Raw genomic sequence first — 5,468 nt, 5'->3', positions numbered from 1 at the left:
ACCCTTCAAAGCTATATCCCAATCATATGTCATTATAATTAAGAAGTGTTGTCTTGGGTTTAGAGCAGAGAGTCAGTTCACATGGGTTTTATTCACCATTCTTCTACTAACTCACTATGTGGTGTTGAGCAAGTTAATTAATTCCCCATGACACAGCCCATCAGTAAATGGGGATGTTTATTACTCTCCCAAAGGTGCTGTAAAACCTAATTCATGAGTAAGTAGGTAAGTGCTTTGAGGTTTTTGGATGAAGATGCTAAAGGAGGACAAAATACTGCTATAAGAGATTATAGATACCCCTACAGCGCACTTTTATAATATACAGCCCATGTACTCCAGTGTGTACAAAAGGACAGTGCTCCTCTGAGTGTGTCTTTATTATATCATCCTGACCTGTAACAGAATTTTGCATGATGAGTTTTGCATGAAGACAGAAGGGTAAATACTGATTACACTGAAGGTGGGCTGAGCCAAGTTCTGTATTGAATTACTTCCATGAAGTCAAACAGAATTTGGAGTGGAAACATGGAAAACAGATGTGATTTGATGAAACTGCCCTACCTCATCCTGCTGAAGTTTTTCTAGCAGAACAGTCACAACGACAGCCAGTTTGGTCTCAGCAATCTTGACAATCTGAAGGGCAATAGTGGCCTTATCTTGATCGTCCATATGGTCCAGGAGTAAAACAACCTCGCTGTAAACAACTGAAATTAAAGGAAAGGATTCTGCTGGTTATCATTGATACTGGGATTCGGTGCTTGTGTCTTTAATTCACTATCTAGTAAAGACTCTGTAGGAGACCAGACATGGTGATAAGTGGACCTGGGAATCATGCAAATCCTTTTCTTCCCTCATGGTGACCATGTCTGTTTGCAGAACTATTGTGGGGGGACGGATTATAATAAGGAAAAGCTGCTCATTTTAAATAAGATCCCCACATAAAATCATCTTTTCCACCTTTACTATTAATTTAGGCATTTTGCTAGCACACAGAATAATTTATAGCCAAGATTTTTAAAACTGGGTGCCTAAACTAAAACTCCTAAATCCATATTAACACGCCTACATCCTGATTCAGCAACTTAATCACATGCCTAACTCTATGCCAACAAATAAATCTAAAGTTAAACACGTGCATGCTGAAGTGTTTTGCTTAGTCAGGGTGTCATTTCCAAAAGTGCTGAGCACCCAGAATTACCTATGGATAGTGCAAAGAACTTCTACGGGTTCAGTATCTCTTGAAAATCAAGCCACTTTTTAAAGACCCCACTGTATGAATTTAGAAGTCAAACTTTATGCACTCTGTTTTGAAAAAAGGCTTCAGTTTTATTTTATAGTAATTTAAATACTTGCAGTGAAGACACATGGACTAGGTATTTGTCCAGTTGCCTCTAGAGACCCTAAAAGATTTTCCCCCAATGCACAACATAAGAACATAAGAACGGCCGTACTGGGTCAGACCAAAGGTCCATCTAGCCCAGTATCCTGTCTGCCGACAGTGGCCAGCACCAGGTGCCCCAGAGAGGGTGGACAGAAGACAATGATCAAGCGATTTATCTCCTGCCATCCCTCTCCAGCCTCTGACAAACACAGGCCAAGGACACCATTTTATCCCCTGGCTAATAGCCTTTTATGGACCTAACCTCCATGAAATTATCTAGCTAGGTGTTTTCCATGGGTAGGGTGATTGCCCCATACCTTTATGTGAAGCCTCAGAGATTAAGTCTTGGTAAGTCTTGCTCACATAGTCAGGATCAGTGTTACCTGTAAACTGAGCACTTGGGTGGCAGACATGTGTTTCTAATGGTTGTACACATCCGTACATGCCTCAATGCACATAAAATGTATTCTACACGTAGAATTGGAGAGAACATTGGTCAGAATGCAATTGATCTCCAGATCTGAGGGTGGGGAGGAATTTTCCCTGGGTCAGACTAGCAGGGATTATTGTTTGGGAGGTTGGGAATTTGTCTTCTTCGGGAGTATGGGGCACTGATCAACCACCAGGATCATCAGGGCTTTTCTGACCTAATCATTTCTCTACCATTGCAAAGGCCTCAGGCATTGGTAGCATTTCAGTTTCTCCTATCCTCTGTCTGCAGCACACAGCATCTTAGTCTCCTAGGCCTTGGGCACATCTACACAGCAGGGCTAAAGCAGAAATAAGCTACACAACTTGAGCTATCAATTGTGCAGCTTAAGTTGAAATAGTTTATTTCGGCTTTTGGCGCTGTCTACACAGCAGGAAGTCGGGGAAAGAGCACTCTTCCTCCTACTTCCCTTACTCCCCATAAAATGCGGGTTATAGGAGTTGGAGAAAGAAGTCCTCCAGCTTGACATTATTTGACATTATGTTGAAATAATGGCTTGCTGTGTAGATGCGGACTATGTTATTTTGCAATAACATCAGTTATTCCAAATTAACACTGCTGTGTTGACATACCCTTCAAGAGTGACAATTTTTAGTCCAAGACAAGTTTTGGTTTCAGCATAGGGTTGCTAGGTGAAACGTAATGGTTTGTGACATACAGAAGATTAAAGTACATGATCTAATGACCTACCAGCCTTAAACTCTCTGAAACTGTGAAATAGTTGATGTATTAATAAAATCAGGATTTTATCTCCCATGTGTGTCTCAGCAGAAATTCTCCTGGAGACTTAATATTTAACAAGAAATCTGAAATGCCATATTTATCTGTCTCCATTGTAACAGCATTCCAAGGCATGGAGGAGGAATTGATCAGAATTTACCCTTCCCATGAAAGATTGCTCAAGATTAGGCGATTACCCATCCTTACCCTTCGATTCCAACACCCAGATGCAGATGGAATCAGAACTGTAACTTACATTGCCCATACAGTTGCCATAGTAATGGTGTAGGATTAAGAGCACTAGTGTTGCTAAGAAACGCTTGGTTATCCTCCATTTAATATGCTAGCTATCCACTTAATATCTTAAGTAGACAGCAGGTACATCTAGACTGCAGAGTTTTTCCAGGATACCAGAGATATCCCAGAAAAGCTCTGCCACGTCCAAGGAATGCGTCTGCTTTTCCAAAAAAATATTGGAAAAGCAGACATGTTTTTTCAGCATCTCTGTAAACCTCGTTCTACGAGGAAGAAGGGATGTTCTGAAAGAGGCTTTTTTCTGACATTTGGCCCAGTGTAGACGGGCCAACTGTCAGAAAAGCCTCTTTCAGAAGAAAAGTGATAGAACTTTGTAGTCTAGACACAGTCAGCTAGAAGAGAAGTCCTTCTGTGTTTTCTAATTTCTCCCATCTCTGATGCTTTGCACCACTAGATTTTGGCTCCAAGGATGCAGAAGCCATAAAATAAGGACCCATATTAAACATAAAACAACTGGAGAAAGGAAAGAAGATCTTCCCCATAACATCCAATAGTGACACAGGTTGTCAGGAAAGTTTCCAGGTTCAGAGGCTGTAGGCCAGTCCTTCAACTCAAGTCAATTAAAAGGGAAGTCAGTAGAGGCTCACTGGATTTACAGCAGCTAATGATCTGGTCATATAAATGGAGAATATTATACGTTTCTATGCACCCATGCTCTTGAATGTGTATGTGTGGATACAGGTTGGATATAAAAAATACAATAGTGACCCTTACCTCTATCAATTACCTCCTGTTCACTCACAAATGTATTCATGGTTTAGTCTTTCCTCAACACCTTCTCTCAATCCTTTCTCCAACTAGCTCCAGTACTGAGAGATAGATGGCCTCTCAGTCTGTCAACCAGAACTTCCAGTTGAAATTACACAAGCACTATTGTGACATCCTTGTGACCAAAGCAAATTCCATAAACTGTTGATGACCAGGTAGGCACACAGGGACTCTGTCACTGTGCTGGAGAGAACTATGGTTAAGATGACCTGTCATCTGTCCATGACTTTTACTAAAAATGGCCCTAAATAAATTTTAGGTGCTGGGGAAAGGCAGCGCTCCAGCAGACTCCACTGCTCTGAGAGCAGGCTGGGGTGCCACTACTACTTCCACTCCAGGTGGGGGAACTGCCCAGGGTACCCTGACTGCTCTCCAACCAATGCTCCAGTACATCATCTGGCCCCAGGGATGCCCTGAGATGTACCACGCCAACTACTGTGGAAATCACAAAGGTCCCAGAAAGTCCCAAAATCCATGATTTCTGTGATAGAAATGTAGCCGTGTTAGTCTCGTGTAGCTGAAACAAAAACCAGGACTATGTAGAACTTTAAAGACTAACAAGATGGTTTATTAGGTGATGAGCTTTCGTGGGCCAGACCCACTTCCTCAGATCAAAGAGTGGAAGAAAATTGGCACAACCATATATACCAAAGGATACAATCAAAAAAATGAACACATGAAATTTGATTTGTCCTTTTCATATGTGTTCATTTTTTTGATTGATATGGTTGTGTCAATTTTCTTCCACTCTTTGATCTGAGGAAGTGGGTCTGGCCCACGGAAGCTCATCACCTAATAGACCATCTTGTTAGTCTTTAAAGTGCTACATAGTCCTGGTTTTTGTTTCATGATTTCTGTGACCTCCATGAATGATTCACAGCCTTATTCATAATCACTTTCACCCAAATAGGCCTCTACCTACAGGTTCACAACCATCTCCTCCCTGTTGGTCAGAATCAATTCTTAAATGCCTGTGCCCTGGGTTCCTTCCTTCAGTTTCTGAAACAAAGCATTGTCCCCATGACATTCCAAGAACTTATTGGATAGTTTGTGTTTTCCCATATTACTTTTCCCACTGATGTCTAGGTAGGTAAAATCCCTCATTACTATAAGGGCCTGTGTTCTGGATATTTGTTTTATTTCTTCTAGAAATGCCTCATCTCCCTCCTCCTCCTGGTTTGGATGTGTTTTCCCCACTTCGTCTTTACCCAGAGACTTTCAACTGGTCTGCCTCTTGCCTCTTTCTGGAACTCAGAACAAGTGTACAATACACCACCACCGCCCTTTTATTCCTACATGCTCTTCCTGAACAAGATGTACCCCTCTATGCCAATACTGCAGTTATGAGATTTATCCCATCAAGTATCTGAGATGCCACTTAAGCTCAGTTATGACTTGTCTATTAGTACTCCCAATTCTGACTGCTTAGTCCTGTTATTCCTTGAATTTGTGAGCAGACGTCTAAAGCAGTGATACTCAAAATGGTCCATGAAACCACTTTGAGAAAACTGCTAACTGGCTACTGGTGTGTTTATTTACTGGTGCCGCAGCCACAAAGCCTCGTGGCTCCCATTGGATCCGATTTGCTGTTTGCAGCCAAAGGGAGCCATGGGAAGCAGCAGCCACAGCTCCTTTTGCTATGACTGGCTAACCAGAGCCAAAGGGACCTGCAAGGCTCCGTGGCCTCAGTGCTGGTAAATAAACACACCGGCGCGGCCGGTTAGCAACTTTCTCAAAGTGGTTTCACGGACCACTTTGAGAAACACTGATCTAAGGTATTGATCAAATTCCCCC

Source organism: Pelodiscus sinensis, chromosome 1 (genome assembly GCF_052426305.1).
Source record: "Pelodiscus sinensis isolate ZL-2025 chromosome 1, ASM5242630v1, whole genome shotgun sequence".
Classification (NCBI taxonomy): Eukaryota; Metazoa; Chordata; order Testudines; family Trionychidae; genus Pelodiscus; species Pelodiscus sinensis.
The sequence above is the reverse complement of the archived record's forward strand: the minus strand, read 5'-3'. Positions refer to the sequence as shown.